We start from the raw sequence: 22,623 nt of genomic DNA, 5'->3' as shown, positions 1-22,623 counted from the left end.
TCAAAGTAGCCTGTGAGCTTCCTTTCTCATTTCCTTATTTTGGTAACAAATCTCTCTCTCTCTCTCTCTCTCTCTCTCTCTCTCTCTCTCTCTCTCTCTCTCTCACACACACACACACACACACATCAGGAGTGGATAAGTGACTCAGCTCCCAGCCAGTCTTAGAACTGCATCCCTCTTACTGTAGTGATTGGCTCAAAGGGTGGTGCTGGGTCTGAGCAGGGCCAATCAGAGACCTTCCCTGGGATTTATAGATGGAACTGGGATTACTAAATTGGAGCCTGGGGCAACCATGTTTCCTACCTGCTGGAAAGGTCTTTCTGGAGGAAAGAGAGGTCAACACGCAAGGAGAGGCAAAGACACCTGGAGAGGAGGAGAACTGCCAGGCAGGCAATCCCAAATTCTAGGCCCTGGTTCTGCAGCTCTCACTCAATTTCATGAGCTCTCTCAGTGTTCTTCCTTGCTTTGAGGCCAATAAACTTTTCCTATTTTTCAGTTAAGGAACTTGGTGTTGGCTTCTGTCACTTGTAGTCAGACAATCTTGACTAATCTACTGTAGGAAACTGCGCACCTATTTCCACCATGCTGGAGATGACAAAACATTTGTGGGGCTCCTCTCTGAAAACAGTTTCCAGTTCACATAAGGAAATTGCCCTTCTACCCCGCACTGTCCACTCCTGTTGCCCATGTGCTACCAACCCCCTGAGCTGCCCCAGCAGGCGCGGGGCAAGCCAGCTTCATGTGTATGAGGAGGTGCAGGCTGGCCCAGTCCACAGGTCTGCATGTCTGTCCCCAGCCCTCTGCAAGGCTAGAAAAGGAGAAAGAACCCATCCAGAATCCCTGCAGGACAGGAAAAGGAAGGGTTGTCTCAGCAGGAAAAACTCTACAGTGAAAACGATGGAAAGCTGGAAAGTGAGGGAAAGACTGAAGATGATATAGATACACGAGGTGAAGGAAAGTCTATGAGGAAGAAAAGCCAGAAATGGAGGGGAAGCCAGAGCATGAGGAAGAGCACCAGTACGAGGGACAGCCCGATGATGAGGGGAAACAAAAAAAAGCAGAGCAAGTCGGAAGGTGAGGGAAAAGCACAAGGTGAGGACAAGTCAGAACCCAGGCCAGGGGCTGCTGAGGAGCGCCCAGCTGAAGATTGTGTGCCACAGAAAAATAAAACCAAAAACGGACAGGGGGACAGATGATTCCCCCAACGACTATCAGTAGGACTTACAGGAAAGGCATTTGGGCAGTGAGGAGATGATGAGGAAATGTGGAGACACCTCAAGGGCTCAGGAAGAGCTAAGTAGGGATAAAAAGAAAACAGATGTTTTCATTGGATGCAAAGAGATGTACAGGATCCATTCCTACCTAGGGGCTAATGGGGTGGAGATAGGGGCCAAAGGGACTTACATGATATCCCATATCTTTAAAGCCCTTGGACTTTAATTCTGATTTCTCTGATAAGAATATTCCAACCCTGTTTTCTCTGGTGGGCATTTGCCAGATATGTTTTCACCTTAAGCTGATAGTTTGCTTCAGGTGTCTGTCATTCTTGTTACCAGCAGCCTTTTTATCCAACTATACAGTGCTCTATATCAGTAGGGGATTTTCACCCATATGCATGGAAGAGATGTTCATGGCACTTTGTAAAACAATAAAGGAAAAAGTTTACACACACACATGAAATTGCCCTTCTGACTAGTCTAATAGCTCAGTGTAATTGTGAAATGAGGCAGGAAGCAAATAAGTAAATAAATAAACCCACCTATTCTCTAGTAAAAATCAACATCTCTACCAGACTTGGCTCTGAACCACTTGGGTCTGTTTCCAAAGTTAAGTTTCACCCCTGAGGATTTGCTACCATGGAGGGCAGCAAAACAACACTCCGAGGCTTGGACGACAGGTGAAAAAGGAGCGCTCTGTTTAAGCAGCAGTACCGCTGGGTTGGGTTTACTAGTAGCCTCCCCAGGGACCACTTAGAAGTGAACACACTAAAAAAAATAAAAACTTATTTGGAGGGTTAATGTACTCATCACAAAATGCAAGAGGCCCATTCTGTGGGTTGCTTTTTCATTCTGTTGGTAGTATCCTTTGATGAACGAAAGTTTTCAATTTTTATGAAGTCCAATTTATCTATTTTTTCTTTTATCGCCTGTGCTTTTGGTTTCATATTCAAGAAATCATTGCTAAATCCAATGTCATGACTTTTACCCCCTGTACTTTCTTCTAAGAGCTTTACAGTTTTATATCTTTGACCCATTTTGAGTTCATTTTTGTATGCCGTGTAAAGGTAAGGGTCCAACTTCATTCTTTCACAAATGAATATCCAATTTTTCCAGCATTTGTTGAAAAGACAGTCTTTCCCCATTGAATGGTCTGGACACCCCTGTTGAAAATCATTTAGCCATATATGTGAGGATTTATTTCAGGGCTCTCTATTCTATTCCATTGGTCTATCTATATACCTGTCCTTATGACAGTACCATATTGTTTTGATTACTGTGTGTTTCCAGTGAGTTTTGAAATCAGGAAGTATGAATCCTACAACTTTGTTCTTCTTTTGCAAGATGCTTTGGCTACTCAGGGTCCCTTGAAACTCCATATGAGTTTTAGGATGCATTTTCCTATTTCTTCAAAAAACATTGGTGGGCTTTTGACAGGGATTATACTGAATCTGTAGATCACTTTGAGTAGTGTTGATAGTTTAACAATATTAAATCTTCCTTTAGTAAACATGGAATTCCTTTCCATTTATTTCTGTCTTTTTTAATTTATTTCAGCAATGGTTTGTAGTTTTTAATGTATAAGTCTTATATCTGCTTGGTTAAATTTATTCCAAAGTATTTTATTATTTTTGATGCTACTGTAAATGAAATTGATCATTTGGGGGCTTTCCTGCATTCTGTTATTGTGGTGTATTATCCTAATTGATTTTTCATATCTTGAACCATCCTTCCATTCCAGGAATAAATCCCACTTGATAAAATCAGGAAGAATGAATCCTCCTGATTTTATCAAGTGGGATTTATTCCTGGAATGGAAGGATGGTTCCATATATAATTTCTTTAATATGCTGCTGAATTTGGTTTCTAGTACTTTGTTGAGAATTTTTATAGCAATATTCATAAGGCTTATAGTTTTATTGTGTATCTTTGTCTGGCTTTGATATCAGGGTAACGATGGGATGACAGAATGAGCTGGAAAGAAGTCCCTTATTTTCAAATTATTGGAAGAGATTGGTGTAAATTCTGAAATGTTTGGTAGAATTCACCAGTGAAGCCATCTGTTCCAGCTTTTTTCTTTGATGGGAGGTTTTCAGTCATTCCTCTTACTATCCTCGTTTGTATTTCACTGTATAAATTTGCAATAGTTTATTTGGCCAGTTTTTTATTGATAGACATTTATATTATTTTTAGTATTTTGCTATTATAAACAATGCAGCTATGAACATCCTCGGAACACTTTTTTTTTGGGGGGGGGGACACACTTTAAATATATAAATTTTTAAAAAATATTTTATTGATTTTTTACAGAGAGAAAGGGAGAGAGATAGAAACATCAATCAGCTGCCTCCTGCACACCCCCCACCGGGGATGTGCCCGCAACCAAGGCACATGCCCTTGACCGGAATCGAACCCGGGACCCTCCAGTCCGCAGGCTGACGCTCCATCCACCGAGCCAAACCGGTTTCGGCTTTAAATATATAAATTTAGCAGTTACAATATTTTATGGTCACACCTCTTAAGCTAATTGATATTGGAAATGGGAAGCTCCACCAAGACAGACCAGTTCATTCAGCACTTATCAGAAAAAGAAAATTCACAAATATTTTTTTTCTTATTAATACAGTATTTATTTGTCTTCCTTCTGTCAAACCCTGAGCCAACCACTTTCCCCAGGCTGCCTGGGGAGGTATAGGAAAAGGAACATACAGGGAAGACAAGACTCGGGAAAAAGAACTATGGGAGGTGGAGACAGCTCCTTCACATGGCGAAGGGGATGAGAAAGGCCACCATCAGGCAGAAGAGCTCCAAGGCCTCTGAGAGGGCAAAGCCCAGAAGGCTGGAAATAAGCAAGGTCAGGGGACGTGGGGCCGCCCAGCTGCTGAGGCTCTCATCTGTCAGTGTCTCTGATGGTTTCAGCACCACTGCAGACAGTGATCGGCTCAGCTGAGAGGTGCTCCTGGCCAAAGGGGGGGGGGGGGGGCGGGGCGGGGAGACAAACTTGATGCAGGTATACATTTGCAGGGGATGAGGGGAGCTGCTCCCAGTGCAGAGAAGACAGAGAGGGGCGGGGGACAGGGGGAGGGGGGGCGGGGGCGGGAAATTCACAAATTTGTGTATGTGATACGGTGCCTTGTACAGTGGGTGCTATCCATATATTTTGTTGACTCAAACAAAAAAGCAAGTCAGTCCTGAAGTTTTGCTTGAGATCTTCCCAAGTTACTCGGACCTTGGAGAGTCTTGGAAACTTCAGGTTGAAGGTAACTTTATAAATCACGAGGTTGACCAGTCTCATGGCCCCACTTCTCAGTTAAGGCTTAAATCTTCTTCATTGTGACTCCAGCAAGCCTGCTCCAGCTCGAATCCCTCCACTGCCTGGGAACTTGGCGTCCCCAGGCAGCCCAGCCCATTCCATACAGAGTCATTGGGTACCTAACCCATGTCCGGCACGGGACAGAGGACAGGTCTGCTGTTAGAAAATACGTCTTTGTGTTTGAACCCAGGTGCTGTGTCTCTGCTATGCCGCTTATTGTAACCTCAGAGCCAAACAGAGCACGAAGAACCCCCTTTCACAGACCTGCTCCTCAGTCACTTCTGGGGAGTGCTCAGACCTTTTGGGGACAGCCTGTTTCACCATCACCACTTTCTCTCCCTTCCCTGATCTACTGCACCAGCAAAACCCAAGCTCATCATGGCCCCCAAGTGCCCACAGGACTGGCCCTGCCCACCTTGCCCTCTCAATTCACTCACCTCTCCTTGGTGCCCACCTCACCTCGGGCACACGGCCCTCTTTCCTGTTGAATCATAGTGCGGAGCTCTTTCCAGCCTCCGGGCTTCTTTGCATTTCCTGTTCCCTGCCTTCCCCTCTGCGGAGTGTCCGGAGGGCGTATGGATGCCTAGGCAGGTCTCCGAACCTCACAGAGGGCTCCCTGGCAGACAAGGGCCCTGCCTACCCATAGGACCTCCCAGACCCCGCGGATGGCACGAATAGGGAGCAGGTGGCTGATGTGAGTGGATGGCTGTGATGGGGACACTGACCAGGACAGCACAGAGCATTTAGATTGAGAAAAACTGAAGGAGGTCCAGAAGGAGAGAAATAGAAGTGACTCTTCCACTGTGCCCTGTCTGAAAGCACCTCACTTTACCCCAGGTCCACCCCAGAATCCCTGGGGGCTGACACCTCTCTCCAGGATTCACACCCACCTGGGGGGGGGGGGGGGTCCTTTGCCCCTTTCTCCAGGGCTTATCCTCCTCCTCTTCTTTTTGTTTCCCAACTGAGGACCTCATGCTTCCATCCTTAGCCTGGATTGGGGACAGTGTGGCTGGTGTGAACTTGGGGAGCCTGGCTCTGGGCTCAGCTTTAGCACTTGGTAGGAGGCCCAAGCCTGGGGCTGTGGGGGTGGCCCACGATCCAGAGGCTAAGACAGAGACAGCACTCATCCTGGGGTTTCACCAACTAAACATCTGTGCCACCTGGGTAAGTCCTGCCTCCCCCCCCCCCCCCGCCCCCCTCCACCCCCCAATCAGGCCCAGGTGTGAAAGGGGACCAGGCAAGGTCATCTCTGAAGTCCCTTAGTGTCTCCCATCCTGAGTCTCTGGGCCCAGTCTCTGGGTGGGACAGGTCCCCAGCAGAGCCCTTGCTCCCAGAAGCCTCCCTGCCTCCTTGCTCCCAGAGCCCCTCCCCCAGCAGCCTCCCTCACGCTGCCCCCTCCATCCACCTTCCCTCAGCTGTGATGCTGCTTAACCTCCACAGGCTGCGGAGGAGCCCGAGTGACTGTAAAAGGGAAGGAATGTCCAGAGGCAATTGTTTCTCCCTGATATCACTGCGGGGAGGTTGAGTTGGGGGGCCCAGCCAGACAGTGGCGGAGGCAGGATTCTCGCTGAAACGCATCTCTCCCTCCTGCACTGGCCCCTCTTCCCCAGGCGCAGGCAGCGATCCACCCCCTCTCCTCCGTGACCCTCCGCATCTCATTAGTTTCAGACCTTCAGGCGGTAGCCTCCTCTCCCAGCTTTCTCCACCTGACCCTAGACCCTTCCCTAAGCCCCTTCCTTCGCCGCACACCCACCCCAGTTCTCACAAACCCCTCCTCCGCCTCCCCCTCATCACCCCACACCCCAGCTCCTTCTCCGGGCTCCAACCCCCTCCTGCCCCGCGCTCCTTTTACAGACATGGAGCGCTGCGGGTTTTCTGCCAAAGTAGGAGAAGTCTGGAGCTAATCTCACCTCCTCCCAGCCCCCAACCTATCCTACCAAATAGGACGTCTGGCAGGCTGCGGGAAGGCGGAGGTGGAGGGAAGAAGAGAGGGCGCGGGGTGAAGCTGAGCCTCAAGGGGAGGAGCTAATGAGAAGGGTGGAGGTGAAAGCACCCCATAAATTCCAGGTGTTATGTGCATCAGTCAGAGATGGGGGGATGGGAGGATGGTGAGAACGGGGTCGGAGGTCCAGTCGAGGAAAGGGGAGGAGACTCAGGTAGCATTAAGGGAAGATCCCCTGGAAGGCACTCTGATGTGTTGGGAGCAGCTTGTGGCTGGGAGTCGGGATAGGCTGTGTGACATTGGACTGGCTGCGTGCCCTCTCTGGATCTCAGTTTCTCTTTTTTCTTTTTCTTTTTTAAATATATTTTATTGATTTTTTACAAAGAGGAAGGGAGAGGGATAGAGAGCTAGAAACATCGATGAGAGAGAAACATCGATCAGCTGCCCCCTGCACACCTCCCACTGGGGATGTGCCTGCAACCAAGGCACATGCCCTCCACCGGAATGGAACCTGGGACCCTTCAATCCGCAGGCCGATGCTCTATCCACTGAGCTAAACCGGCCAGGGCTCAGTTTCTCTTGCTTGAAGTGAAATATCCCTCTCTATTCTGACCCCAAGGAGAGGAGTGACAGAGGTCCCTTTCTTCAGAATCCACCAAGTGGGACCGAGATCACTGGCAGGTCCCCAGAACAGCCCGAATCCCACCGCAGGGTGATGGGCGTGGCTACACCTGCCAGCAGAAATGGAATCAGCTTCCTCAGGCACATGTTCTCCCTGTTTCCAGGTTCCTCCCTCCTTCACCCTCCTCCTCTGCTCCCTCTCCCCAGGCTTCCATCTTCCCTGTGTGAGCACCTGGTCCCGCCCAGCACAACAAAGGCAGCCCCCCTTAGGGCTCTCGGCCTCTCCGTTGTCCCCTCACCGTATCTGGCCACCTCCTCACAATTCCCAGAAGTCCACCCTTGACCTTCTCCAAATCCACCCCGCCTGAACCATTTCCTGAAGCAGCAGAGACTGGAGGCAGAGGAGCCCCAACACAGACATGCACCCCCCCCCACACACACACACACACACACATTGAAACCCCCTAGCAGAACAGGAGCAAATGCTCTTTGAACAGAGTAGGCGGAAGAGGGTAAGGGGGTGAGAACTGAGGTGTGGGGATCAGGGTGAGTCGGAGGCAGGTGAGGTGTGCAGGATGGTACTCAGCCCCACTCCAAGGAGACTTCACAGTCTCGTTCACCTATGCTGGGACTCGAACCCTATGCTCTCTGCTGAACTGTGAGCCCCTTCTTTCTTCAGACATTAACCCAGATAGAGAAAAGCAGTTTCCTTTCCCCCCTGGAATTCTGTCAGGTTCTTAGTGCCGTCATTCAGCCTTCTCTTCGGCCTGATTCATTCATTCCTTTCATCTTCCCTCATAGGCTTTTTTTGGTTTCAGCCCCTCCAGTTTGGTCAGATCCCTGCTGTCCTGGACGCTTTCCAGGTTTCCTACCGCCCTTAGAGGCTGTGGGGTTCTTTAAACAGGGCCTGAGCAGGCTGGCAATGACCTCACAGGGCCACTATGCACAGTTGCTATATATAGCCTTATAGGATCATCCTCCTCTTCCTCCAACCAGCTGAGTCACAGTCAGCTTGGGGTCCACTCAGACCCCAGGACCTTCTCTGCCACTCCAGACCACAGCCCACCACAACACCCTGAGCTGTTTTTTATTCCCCAAACCATCCAAGTATGCAATGAAAGTGAGTCTTGGGTCCAGAAGACCTTCTTGGGCCCTCGGTGTTTTTATAGCCTCAGTCCTTCATCCCTCTATCTTCTCATACCTGGCCAGATAGCCAGCCATGGCCTAAATCCCATTTGACTCCACAGAGGTGTGAGCAAGGAGAGAGGTTTGGGGAGCAGCCACTGGATCGCCACCTGGGCTTAACTCCTCTACCACTCTTGGGTAAGTTACTACCTCTTGGAGCCTCAGTTTCTTCATCGGTAAAACGATAATAACAGCCTAGGTTTTCTGGGAATATTAAATGGGAAATTGTCTGCAAAGCACACCTGGCACACAGTAAGTATTCAAAAAGTATCAACTACCGCTAGAATTTTGCCTCCTTTGACTGATAAAGAGCTGGTTCTCGGATACCCAGGGACGGGTTTGAATCCTTGCTTCAGGTCAGCAGGTGTAGGACCAAGACTAATAGCCAAGACTGACTGCCTAACTCCAAAGCTCTCTATCAGAGGCTATGCTACCTCTAAGAATAACAGTTATACCACGTATTAAGTACCTACTGTATACTGGACACCTGTCATGTAAAAAAAAATCACTGTATCTTCAATCCTCACAATGCTGGGAAATAACTATTATCCTCATTTTACAATCACAAATTCTCGGCTCAGAGAGGTTAGGTAAGTTCTTTAAGGTTGCACAGCAAGTACACACACCGTCTGGATTTGTATCTTAGATAATGGCTCTTGGAAGCCAGGCTCATTTCTCTGCGTGGTCTCTCAGGCCTCGCCACAGACTGACTTGGCAGGCTCAAGCAGTTTCCTTTCTAGGTACTTCTTTTTAACGGCCTTATTGGGGGACCTCCACTGGAAAGCCCATTGTCCAGTAGAAGGCAAGCCCCTCCCAACATTCTGCCCTGCTCTTCTCCCCAATCCCACTGCTCTCCAGAAAAGGGCCCCGGCTTGGAGAGGGCGGGTTGTTAGGGGGTCAGGTCCCATCAGCGGAGGAGGCTGGCCTTTATCCCACAAGTCCGCGGGGGAGGGGGGGGCGGGCGGGGACACTGACATCTCCTGTGTGGGGAATAAAGAGGCCACTGGGGCTCCCCTGCAAGCTGGAGAGGCTCCCCTGAGTGTGCCCTGGCCCCAGACTGCCCCCAACCGGCCTGGGAGAGGGCCTGGGCAGCAGCAGGCACAATCCCGTCCTGGAGAGGCTGCCTGGAGGACTGGCACTGGGGGCGAGGCTTGCTCCTGCAGCCTCGGGGCTCAAAAGCCACTGGGGAATCCACTGTCAGCTGCCGGGGATTTCCACTGCCCAGCAACCAGGCCCCAAAGCCACCTAGAAAGTCCCAGATGCATTCCCCTTCCCAATGTTAAGGACCCGGAGATACAGTTTGTTGAAAATGGAGCCCTGAAGCTTTTTCATCCCTCCTGTCCCACAGAGCCCCCTGGTGCCCCTCCCCATCCAGCCTCAAGGGGAGGGGCAAGGCTCTCTTCCTCTTCTGTCCCAGGCTCCCGGCCACCCTGCGCACCAGAATAGACCACTGACCACCTGCCCTGGGACTGGGAGGGACCACAGCCGGTGCTGCCACTCAGGCTGGGAGTGGGGTTGGGAAGAGAGGAGCGCGGAGGCTGGGATTGTGGGAGGGCGTTCCTGGGACCCAGGCTGTTTCCAGCTGCTCCTCTGTGTAGTGCAAAGAGCTCTCCACCAACACCCTGCAAACAACAGCCAGGACAAGCTTGGAGCTCCAGACCCCCCCGCCCCCCCCCCCGCCCCCCGCTCAGGGCTCAGGCTGAGTCTCCGCCCCAACTTCTTCTCCCTCTCAGTCTCTGGCCTCCACCCCTCCCCGAGTCTGGTCCCTGCCCCTTCCCTCCCCTTCTCTGGGGTCAGGGTCTCTGCCCTCTCCCCCAGCTCTTTCTAAGAGGATGCCCTTGCTTGGTGACCCCCACATTCCAGCCTTGCAGAGCTCACAAGGGCTTCCTGCCTCCTGGGAGATCCCTGCCCCCACCCTTAGCTCCGGCAGCCTCTCCGGCCATCCAGCGGCTGGCCCTCTGCAGTTCCCTTCTGGGAAATCTCCCTCAGCCCCAGGCCCAATTTAGCTCCTTTAATCTTCCCTGTAATCCAATCCGGCCGTTTCCTGGCCACACACTGCACTTCCAAACTGCCAGTCCCTGGAGAGGGGCAGGGCCAGGGTGGCCTCAGCTCTTCCCTAGACTGGAGCACTGCCCGCCCCCCTTCCTGGGCCCTTCTGCTATACCCCCTCCTCTTTCCCCCATGCCAAGGAAACCCCAAGGAAACCCAGGCCTGAGCCAATCCTGACTCCTCACCTCCTGCTTTTCCACCTTTGCTCAAGGAGAGGTTCCCCAAATTCCAGAGGACAAAATCTGGAATCAGACTACCTGGCTTCCTAGTCCCAGCTCTGCCTCTGACCAGCCACGTGACCTGGGGCAGGTTGCTTCCTTCTCCTTGTCTCTGCTTCTCTTCTGTAAATGGGGACCATATTAGCACATACCTCAGAGAAGGCTGTGAGGATTAACTGAGTTACTTTATGTAAAGTGCTTAGAATAGCTCCAGATACATACTAAGTGCTTTTTAAGTGTTAAACAAAAATTCTCTTTCCCAGTCTTGTATTACAATGAGTTTATTTCCTCCAAGTTAAGATACCATGAATTGTGAAACACTTCATTTATTTAATAACATCATTTCAGGGGGAGGGGAGCAACATTGCCATATAAAATGTACAAAGTATCTGTGAGCCATCTTCCAATTTCTTATGTGTAATTTGTTCAGTAACAAAATTCGTGTAGCATACTCATCTCTCCGAGGTCTCCGCTTCTACCCAGAGAGTCCTTTTTCAGCTTCTGTGCATTCATTGTTTTGTTTTGTTTTATTGATTTTTAGAAAGAGAGGAATTTGAGAGAGAGAGATAGAAACATCAATCAGCTGCCTCCTGCACACCCCCTACTGAGGATCAAGCCTGCAACCTGGGCATGTGCCCTGACCAGGAATCGAACCAGCAACCTCTTGGTTCATGGGTTGATGTTCAACCACTGAGCCACACCAACTGGGCTGTGCATTCATTGTTGAAGGCTGGTACCCAAGGTTTTGGATTCAAGTCCTTACTCCCAAATCATACTTAGTTGAGCCACCTCAGGCAAGTTCTTTGGCTTTTTTAAGCCTCAGTTTTACCTAAACAGCCAAGATAACTCACAGCAATTGTAGTGAATATTAAATGAGATCATGTATGTTAAGGCGTTTAGCGTGTATCGGATATTCATTATACAGGAGAGCTATCAATATTGTGATGCTTTTTAAGTGTTTGTTGAGTTGAACCTGGACTCTCAAAGACTGGGTTGGGAGGTGAAGATCTGGTATTTCATGGTCGAAGTGCCCTCCAGTGGCCATACTGTGAAACTGCAGGCTTCCTGATTCACTTGGGGAGTCCTTTTGCTGGTCCAGGAACTAACTCAGCTACCCCACCCCCAGGCCAGGCTTATCTCACCCAACTGGAATTCTTCACTTTATCTTTCCTTTTACAGAGGCCTTAAGGGGCTTTCTAAAGTACTTAATAGGACAAGACACCAGGGGCAGAGCTTTGGCCCAGGAAGGCTACAGCCTGGACATAAACTGTCTCTCATAGCTGTGGGCGGAGGGCCCTGCGGCAGGGAGGTAGGATGGTGGAGTGCTGTGTGCTGGACATTAGTTCTCCTCTGACCTGGACACTGTGGGATCTGGCTGGTGGGAGACCCCTCTTGCTGCCCACATCCAAATATCCAGCATAGAACAAGTATAGCCCACTTCACGAATCTGCTTCTGGACATTTGTTCAACCTTCCCTCCTTCCCTCCCTTCCTTCCTTCCTTCCTTCCTCCATCCATTTTATTGAACACTGGCTGTGTACCAAGCCTCACATCCTAGGTACTGGGGGTTAAAAAGATCAATCTAATACAGACACAAATACTGCTGCCAAGCGTTGTTCACAATGTCCCAGACACCACATGCAGAGTTAATCCTTGCATCTGAGTGTTTACAGCTTCTTTCTCTGTGTGGCTGAGTGAGAGGGCCGAGGCGGGAACCTCAGATCCAGGCTGCCTGAGGCCCCTGATGACATGTGTCCATACTGGAAGCTTTGTCTGGCCAGGTGTGGGGGCTGACTTCCTCCTCCTGGGCCACACCGCTCCTCTGAGAAATGTTCCCCATCTCAAACATTGATCAGACTCCCAGCTCCACCCGCACTGGGGCCCCTGACCTCCCCTCCCTTTCCCAGCACTGCCCTTCGCCCAGGGTCCAGGGCTGGGAGTCAGGGAGGGGTGGTGTGTTTTTAACCCACCTTGCAATGAATGGCCTGGATTAACTTGCTCAATATTTAGCACCTAACCCCAGCTCACTGGCCAACTCCCTGTTGTCCAGGATTGAGAAGGAGGCTTACTCTAGAGTCACTGGGTGAAGAGTGGCTGGAAGTGCTTCCATTTTTGGAAGATGCCTGCGCGGCAGGAAGAGCTGGGTGAGTGTCTGTTACAAATGCCCATTGTCCCTGGGACTCTGTTGCCTCTTTGTGCTGCCATCCTCCCTCCTTCCATTCACGATCACACTTCTCAAAAGTCTTCTACCCCTTCCTTGGCACCCCCTGCTGCCCCCATTCGCCATTTCCTTAGAATTCTTCGCAGCTGCAGGAGCCCAGGTCCCTCACGGGGTCGGTCCCCTCAACTCCCAGACCAATGCTGTCCAACAGAAATACAATGGAAGCCACGTATGCCATTTTATTTCTTTTCATAAATAATTAATTTTATTGTTTTAGTTTATTTTTCAATTACAGTTGACAGTCAATGTTTTATATTAGTTTCAGATATAAATAATTTTTAAATAAAATGACAAACTGAAAGTTAGAAGTATCACTGTCTTAGCTAGTTCTTTGTTTTGCTGTGTTTCGGGGTTCTTTTTGGTGACATTGGTTAGGATAAAGGGGGAATAAATGGTGATGGACACACAATACAATATACAGATGATGTAGTATAGAATTGTACACCTATGCCATTTTAAATGTCCTATTAGCCACATTTCAAAAAGGTAAAAGAGACAGACTAATTTTAATAATGTCTATTTAACACATTGTATCCAAAATATTATCACTTCAAGAATGTAATCAATATTTTACACGTGAGGTATATTAAACATATTTTTGTACATTATTTTACATGTCCAGCACCTCTCAGTGTTCAGTTGCCACTTGTGGCTTCTGGCTACTGGACTGGACAGCACGGTTCCAGGGCCTTCATTCTCTCCTTGGCATACACACTCTGTGGTTGACGGTCTCATCTCCCCCTCCCCCCACGTCCTGTCTCCCTAGCAGCCCCCAGGCTCAGAGTCCTCATTTCATTCACCCCTGCCTCTCCCACAGCCCCTTAACACTGTACACCTAAAAAAACAACACTGTACACCACACTCGGGAGGCCCTCCACACATGTTTGTTGATGGGAGTGAGCGTTGGGGATTGATTTTTGTGGTTTAGTTATGGCTGTAAATGGCGTTTTATAGATTGCTTCTAAAGATGCACCCTGCTGCAATATTAGCAGGAACAAGCAGCCGTGGCTGTCAGCAGAGACAGAGGCCTTGGGGCAGAGGGGGCCCCCTGGGTGGAAATCCTGCCAGACCACAGACCATTTCTCTGGCTTAAGAGCCTGTCATTGCCACCCTGTGCTCCTCCCTGCAACCCCATCTCTGTTAAACCTTGGATATATAGCTCTTGTCAGGGGGTATTACACAAAGGATGTGTCTCCAGCGTTCCACCGCCAGCCTGGGAGCTCCTGGGGCAGAGAAGGAGTTACTCAGGTTGACGAGAGCCTGACCCACAACAGATGTGCAAAACATGCTTGCCGAATGAATAAATGAATGGATGGCTGGAGCCCGCAAAGACTGTCCTTCTTGTGTTAGTGCAACCACAACATCTTTACTGAGCTCTTACTCTGTGCCAGGCCTTGTGCTAGGCCTGGGGGATTCAGCAGCAAACAAGGCAGCTGTGGGTTGTGCCCTCCTGGGGCTCATCCTCTGGTGGGGGAAACAGACGATACACAAGAAAACACACAAAGAAGATCATTAGCACACTGACTGGGGAAGGTAGCAAAGGGGCTGAGCTGGGAAATGAGGGCGGAGGTCTTCAAATAAAGCAAGTCTACATCTGTAGCCTCCTGGAACACAACCAGCTCAGGGTCATCATTTACACATTGGCCACCATAGGCTAACCTGAGGCCTGGGTGCTGTGAGGACATTACTGTATCAGATCACACCGATGATGTCATAATGGGTTCTGCAAGTTAAAGCCGAGAGGCCGAGACAGAGGGAGAGGCCGGCAAAAAAAAAAAAAAAAAAAAAAAGGCAGTAGGTCCAGGCGTTGTCCATCAGCCTCTGAAAGACCCAGCCCAGCTCCAGAAGAAGCAAGCAGGTGACCATGAGGCTCAGCCTCTCCGCCACATCTGTTCCCAGCAACTGGCTCCCAGGCTACCCTGAGGGGACCCGGCCTGTGCCTAGGTCTGTCTTCCGTGGGAATGTCCCCGCCAGTGCAGGGCACCAACCTGTGAGCCGTGCACTCTCTTAGGGATTGGATTGCAGGGAATAAAAGATGAATGAGACATGGTCCCTGCCCTCAACTTACTGTCAAGTTAGAGCCTGAGCAAGGGGTTTACCAGCGCAGTACTCATCACCGGCTAAGTGCAGTACGCTCAATGCCGATGGAACCACTCCAGCCAGCCCTCTCTGGGTCCTGGAGCTTCTCTCCACGTTGCCCTACAATGCAGCAGACCACCCCTGGCATCAGTGTTTTCAAAATAACAGATGAGTAATCTAAGGATAGCAGCATTATTTGCAGCATGGGTTAAAACTGCATATCCCTGGGCCTCAGCCCAAACCTTCCAAATCAGAATTTTCAAGTGTGGGGCTCACGAACCTTCATTTTAAAAATCACGCTCGGTCATTCTTACCCCAAGCACTGCCCTAGAGTTGAAACACCTACCACAGTACCCACATCCCATGTCTGGCTGACCAAGGTGGGTCGGTTTCTCTGTCCGGGATGGATGTGAGCTTTTCATCTTTTTATTACTGATGATTCACATGCTGCTGGTAGACAGCTGACAGCTTGGAAGGAATCAGCAGCCACTGAGTACAGAAATCTTTATCTTTTCGACCTGTCTATAAAATGCTTACCTGAGCAGACACTGTTTAAAGGCCATTAAAATACCAGACACAGAATAACCTAGTGCCTGGAACTTTATAGATATATTTACTCAAACCCAAGTGCTTGCAAAGAGTAAATAAAAGGGAAGCAAAATGAGCAAGCGCCCCTAGAAGTAAGAAATGAAAGTAAACAGCCCTGTTCACTAAAACAAACAGGACAAATCCAGCGAGGATTAAGTGACCTCTAGTCAGACAGGCTCCAGGCTCGGAGCCAGATATGCCCCATCTTGGCTCCCTGAGGACGGAGATGTGCGGGCCTGTCCCCAACGATAGGGGTGCACTCCAAGAGTGCCACCTAGGGAGGCCAGGGCCAGGCCTGCAAGGCATTGGGCATTACCTTGGGGCGAGTGCGAGTGCTGCTCAGACCTCCCTGGCAGCCTGCCACAGGGCCTGAAAATCTCATGATGAAAGATCAAAGTGTGCCCTAATAGGTCTCTAATAAAATGCAAATTTCCTGGAGGTTGAAGACCTCAAGGCACTATTGTCATTTATTCATTAATTTAGAGAGCATTCATTTAGCCCTTGCTGTCTTTCAGGCCCTGTGCCAGTCACTAAAGCTATCGAGATGAGTAAGGCATGAACTTGGCCTCAAGTAGTTCACAGTTTAATATGAGAGATACTGATGTGAGAGATAAGAATAGCCAACATTTATTGCTCACTTACTATTTGACAGACTTCATGATAGCACCCTCCAGGCATGGTCTCATTTAATCCTCAAAATATTATGAGGTGCCCTGGCTGGTTTGGCTCAGTGGATAGAACGTCAGCCTGAGGACTGAAGGGTCCTGGGTTCGATTCCACTCAAGGGCACATGCCTGGGTTGCAGGCCTGATCCCCAGTCGGGGGTGTGCGGGAGGCAGCCGAATGGTGATTCTCTCTCATCGTTGATGTTTCTCTCTCTCTCCCTCTCCCTTCCTCTCTGAAATCAATAAAAATGTATTTTAATTTAAAAAAACAAAACGTTATGAGGTTATTACTGTTATCTTCCCCCATTTTATGGATGAGGAAACTGAAGCTCAAAGTCTATGCAGTGGTCGGCAAACTGCGGCTCGCGAGCCACATGCGGCTCTTTGGCCCCTTGAGTATGGCTCTTCCACAAAATACCATGGCCTGGGTGAGTCTATTTTAAAGAAGTGGCGTTAGAAGAAGTTAAAGTTTAAAAAATTTGGCTCTCAAAAGAAATTTCAATCGTTGTACTGTTGATATTTGGCTTTGTTGACTAATGAGTTTGCCGACCACTGGTCTATAGTGTGGTGGTAAATGCTGAACAACTAGCTCTCTTGAATAAAATAAATAAATAAATAAATAACCCTGATTTGTCATGTTTGCCATTCTTGGTAGTATAACTTCTGCCTGATGTCACCAAGTATGGAGTATGTGCTGACTCCAGCGCACCCCTGCACATATGGCCTGCAGCTAATCAATGGAGGAGTCCAGATTTGAACCCGCACTGTCTGATCCTGAGCCCACCATATAACCACTTGGTTTTACTGTCAATGACTATACAAGATCATTGACATTCAAGCGGGATACATCTCAGACCTTTGCAAAATGCCAATTTACAATGCTCCATAAAACTTCCAAGGTTTAATAATCAGCACTTCCCTGTATCTCTTTGTTTTTATCACCAAGAGGAGCAGTGGGTTTTCTTTTGAGGGCCATTTCAAAAACCTTTTTATTTTGAAAGAATTATACATTCACAGATGGTTGCAAAAATAGTACAGAGAGGTTCTGTGTACCCTTCACCCAGTTTCCCTCAATGGTTTCATTTTACATAACTACAGTACAATCTCACAACCAGGCAAGTGACAGTGGTGTGTGTATACTGGTAGGTCCATGTCATTTTTTTTTAGAATTGCCAGATTTAGCAAATAAAAATATAGGACACTGCCTGGCCGGCATGGCTCAGTGGTTGAGCATCCACATATGAACCAGGAGGTCACAATTTAATTCCCAGTCAGAGCACGTATATGTCTGGGTTGTGGGCTCCATCCCAAGTGTGGGGCGTGCAAGAGGCAGCCGATCAGTGATTCTCTCTCATTATTGATGTTTCGATATCTCTCTCCCTCTCCCTCTCCCTCTCCCTCTTTGAAATCAATAAAAATGTATATTTTTTAAAAAGTAAATAAAATTTACTTATTTAGTTTTTTAAAGTAAGTTATATATGTATGTAGAAAAAAATCAAAAAGTGCAAAAGGAGCCCTAGCTGGTTTGGCTCGGTGGATAGAGCATCAGTCTGTGGACTGAAGGGTTCCTGGTTCGATTCCGGTCAAGGGCACATGCCTGGGTTGCAGGCTCGATCCCCCGTGTGGGGCGTGCAGAAGACAGCCAATCAATGATTCTCTCTCAACATTGATGTTTCTATCTCTCTCCCTCACCCTTTCTCTCTGAAATCAATATATATATATATATATATATATATATATATATATATATATATATATACTAGAGGCCCAGTGCATGATTGACTCATGCACGTGTAGGGTCCCCTACACGCTTTCCCTTTCGATCACGGGGAGCTGGGTGCCTGTCCGCTGGTGCACCAGGTGCCGGAGGCTTCTGAAAGGCCTGGTGCCTGAGTGGAAAGGCATCCAGCTCCCACACTTTTGCTTTCGATCGCTGGTGCACCAGGCCTTTCAGAAGCCTCAGGCGTGGCGGAGGCTTCTGAAAGGCCTGCTGCCTGAGCGGACAGGCACTCAGCTCCCCCGCTTTTGATGGTCCGCGCGGCGGGACGTCAGCTCGCTGCCCCAGAGGCCATGGCGCAGACGCTGAGCTCGTGCCGCTGCTGGCGACGCAGCTCAGCGTCCCGCCGGCCCAATCAGCTACCCCGGCCACCCCGAGTCCCGCCCCCTGCACCTCCTGGCCAATCATGGGCATAGCGAAGGTACGGTCAATTTGCATATTTGTCTATTATTAGGTAGGATATATATATTTAAAGTGCAAAAGGATTTATAGGAAAAAAGAAGTGTGCCTTTCACCTTAGACCCTGAGCCCTTCCATTTCTCCTTCCCAGAGCCAGTTACTATTTTCTTGTGGCATATTTTAAACATATAAGAATATATATGTGTGCCTCTATGTTCACACACACATACCAATGGCCCCATATCATAACTGCTATTCTGCATCTTGTTCTTTTCACTTAATAGTCTATCTTGGAATTTGTTCCTTATTAATATCTATAGAGGTGTTTCATTCTTTGTAACTACTATATAAAGTGCTTTTTAAACCTCCCTCCTAGAACATAATTGGTTGGAAATTATAATCTTGCCTGAGCCTCTCACCTCAAGGCATCCTGGGAGTTGTAGTTCTTGATCAATTTAGTCTTGCTTGGAAAACAGAACTTGAGCAGAAGATACACGTTGGAAACTAAAGTGCCCTTCGAACAACACTGTCAGAGGACAAATTGTACAGTTTATGCAAGTTCCTATCCTTTTACCCAAAAGCAAATTATTTATTCATTAAACCACCAAGATATCTACCAGCAATGAGACACCCAGGGCTGTCTTGGCATCAGGAAATCAAGATCATCTGATTCAGCCCCACTCTGCACCCATTTTAGTAGACAGGGACAGGCAGGACACACACACACACACACACACACACACACACACACACACACCACACCACACCACTCTTCCTTACAGCACTGCTTTGGTCTCCTACATCCCAAATCACCCTTAATAATTATGTGACAAACTACTACTTAGAAAGTTCTCTCATAAACTGATGGGTCAGAAGAGACAGGCATATCAAATCAACTCACACTGAAGTGTGTATAACCGATTGCAATGTTAACTCACAGGCATTTGTTAAACCAAAAAGGTAAATAAATGCAAGATTTTCTCAGGATGCTGGAGGCAAGCATGATTCTCAGAAACTCTTTTCAGATAGCTAAAGTTCCCCCTTGGTCCTCCCACCTCATATCCAATATCATCCCCCAGTCCAGACACGACCACTTTCCCAAACCTTTTCATGTATATTTTTATAAAATCTAGAAATTAGCTCATTGTGTGAGTTTTACCTAAATGCCCTGTAAACATTATTTTGCAAATTGATTTTTTTTCACTCAACAATATATTTGGAGTTTTTTTCTACAATACATAAAGATTGGCCTCACATTATTTTTTACTACCACATGGTATTCAAACACTGTGTCTCACACTTTAACATGCATTCAAATCCACTAGAGATCTTGTCTTGCATTTCTAAAAAGTGTCCAGGTAAAAAAAAAATCACACTTTGAGGATCAAAGATATAGATAGAGTATGGGTAAAGTTGTGTGCTAGAGCCAACTTGGACCAGCTCATAGAAACTGTCAAATTTCCAGGAACTTGTGATCCCATTGTTAAAGACAGCAATCACTTAAAATTTCAATTACATAAATTTACAATTACATAATTACATTACAAACAGAAATAATATATACTCAGAAATCATCATTTTCCTAACTGTAAATCTATGCTTTTGGGGTTAATGTCTATTATATCTCTACTAGAGGCCTGGTGCAAGAAATTTGTGCACGGGGCGGGGAGTGTCCCTCAGCCCAGTCTGCACCCGCTCCAATCTGGGACCCCTCGGACATCCCTCTCACAATCCGGGACTGCTGGCTCCTAACCGCTCGCCTGCCTGCCTGCCTGATTGTCCCTAACTGCTTCTGCCTACCAGCCTGATCGCCCCCTAACCGCTCCCCTGCCGACCTGATTGACGCCTAACTGCTCCCCAGCCAGCCTGTTCGCCCACAACTGCCCTCTCCTGCTGGCCATCTAGTGGTGGCCATCTTGTGGCGGCCATCTTGTGACAATGTGAGGGCGGCCATCTTATGGCAGCCATCTTGTGATGACGTGAGGGTGTCGCACGAGGGCGCAAGGACCACCTAGGCTTTTATTAGTTTAGATGGTGGGAGGAATCTATACAATGCTGTGCTTTTGCAAATCTCTTCCCCATTCCTCGTTCAGTTCACATTGGCAACTTGGAATCACCCCAGGGAGTGGTTGTACCACAGAAATGGGGCATAAAGGCATGTATTTCCCAGCCTTCTCCAACACTTGATATTACCAATCTTTTTCATTTTTGCTAATCTGACAAATCAAAAAAATGGTATCTCATTTTTAACTTGCATTTCCTTAGTTACAGTGCAATTGGGTCTCTCATATGTTCATTCCTAGGAATTTAATAGTATTTTTTTGTAAATAGGACATTTTTTACTATTACATATTCTAGCTGATTCTTGCACAAGAAAGCTGATAATTTTTAACATCAGGCCATCCCTTCCACCAGTTCTAAAAGTTTGTCAGTTTATTTTCTTGGAGGTTCTAAGTAATCAAATAATCTACAAATAATGACAAATTTACTTTCCCATGTATAATTGTTTATTTTGTTCTGTGGTGCTGGCTCTGACTGCAGGCCCACATTTGCTACCAGTGGTAACAGCTCACCTGTGTCTTCTGATTTGAATAGGAGCAGTTCTGTACTTCCCCACTAATGTCTGCTATGAATTTCTGGCAAATAGCCTTTATCCTTTCTCTTTGTGGTTTCTTAAGAGGGTTTTGTTTTGTTTTTTATAAAGAACTAGAGGCCCGGTGCACGAAATTCGTGCACGTGGAGGGGGGATGTCCCTCAGCCCAGTCTGCACCCTCTCCAATCTGGGACCCCTCGAGGGATGTCCGACTGCCCATTTAGGCCCGCTCTCACAATCCAAGACTGCTGGCTCCCAACTGCTCGCCTGCCCGCCTTCCTGATTGCCCCTAACTTCTTCTGCCTGCCAGCCTGATCACCCCCTAACCACTCCCCTGCCAGCCTGATTGACACCTAACTGCTCCCCTGCCAGCTTGTTTGCCCCTAACTGCCCTCCCCTTCAGGCCTGGTCACCCCCAACTGTCCTCCCCTGCAGGCCTGGTCACCCATAACTGCCCTTCCCTGCAGGCCTGGTCCCCCCCCACCAACTGCCCTTCCCTGAAGGCCCAGTCACCCCCAACTTCCCTCCTCTGCCAGCCTGGTCACCCCTAACTGCCCTCCCCTGCAGGTTTGATCGCCCCCAACTGCCCTCCCTTTCAGGCCTGGTCCCTCCCAACTGCCCTCCCCTGCTGGTCATCTTGTGGTGGCCATCTTGTGTCCACATGGGGGCAGGATCTTTGACCACATGGGGGCAGCCATCTTGTGTGTTGGAGTGATGGTCAATCTGCATATTACTCTTTTGTTAGATAGGATAGAGGCCTGGTGCATGGGTGGGGGCCGGCTGGTTTGCCCTGAAGGGTGTCCCAGATCAGGGTGGGGTTCTCCCCCCCCCCCCCACCCCCCGCCCAGCGACCCAAACGGAGGCCCTGGTATCTGGAATTTATTTATCTTCTACAATTGAAACTTTGTAGCCTGGAGCAGAGCCAAGCCTTCTGCTTGCTCCATGGCCACAGCCATTTCTGTTGGGATTTATTTACCTTCTATAATTAAAACTTTGTAGCCTGGAGTGGAGGCCTAGGCTGCCTGGGCTGCAGAAGCTTGGCTTCCTCCATCGCTGGGGGCAACCCTAGCCTCCTGCTCTTTCCAGCTCCACCATTTCTGGAAAGAGCAGGAGGCTAGGGTTGCCACCATTTCTGTTGGGATTTATGCATCTTCTATCATTGAAACTTTGTAGCCTGGAGTGGAGGCCAAGCCAGGCCAGGGCTTCAGAAGCTTGGCTTCCTCCATTGCCGGGGGCAACCCTAGCCTCCTGCTCTTTCCAGCTCCATGGCTACCACCATTTCTGTTGGGATTTATGTATCTTTTATCATTGAAACTTTGTAGCCTGGAGTGGAGGCCAAGCCAGGCCAGGGTTTCAGAAGCTTGGCTTCCTCCATTGCTGGGGGCAACCCTAGCCTCCTGCTCTTTCCAGCTCCGTGGCTGCCGCCAGTTCTGTTTAAATTTATTTATCTTCTATAATTGAAACTTTGTAGCATTGAGTGGAGGCCTAGGCCGGCAAGGGCAGGCAGAAAGCTTGGCTTCCTCCATTGCCAGGGAAACCCAAGCCTCCCTCCTGCTCTCTGTGGCCGCAGCCATCTTGGTTGGGTTTATTTGCATATTTGCTCCTGATCGGCTGGTGGGCATGGCTGGTGGGCGTGGCTGGTGGGTATAGCGGAGGTACAGTCAATTTGCATATTGCTCTTTTATTAGATAGGATGGATGCTCAGCCAGGCCAGTGTGGCTCAGTGGTTGAGTGTTGACCTATGAACCAGGAGGTCA

General features: G+C 48.7%; 1 pseudogene across 1 annotated transcript; it reads left to right on the top strand.

Annotated features, from left to right (window-relative positions):
* Nucleotides 1-582: 582 nt before the first annotated feature.
* Nucleotides 583-1,424, top strand: LOC307106550 (annotated as a pseudogene). Its single transcript has one exon. The product of its transcript is annotated as an uncharacterized misc_RNA (transcript).
* Nucleotides 1,425-22,623: the final 21,199 nt, after the last annotated feature.

The sequence above is a fragment of the Cnephaeus nilssonii genome, assembly GCF_951640355.1.
Source record: "Cnephaeus nilssonii genome assembly, chromosome: 10".
In the NCBI taxonomy this organism is placed as follows: Eukaryota; Metazoa; Chordata; class Mammalia; order Chiroptera; family Vespertilionidae; genus Cnephaeus; species Cnephaeus nilssonii.
Note: the sequence above shows the minus strand (reverse complement) of the source record. Positions and strands in the feature narration are given on the sequence as shown.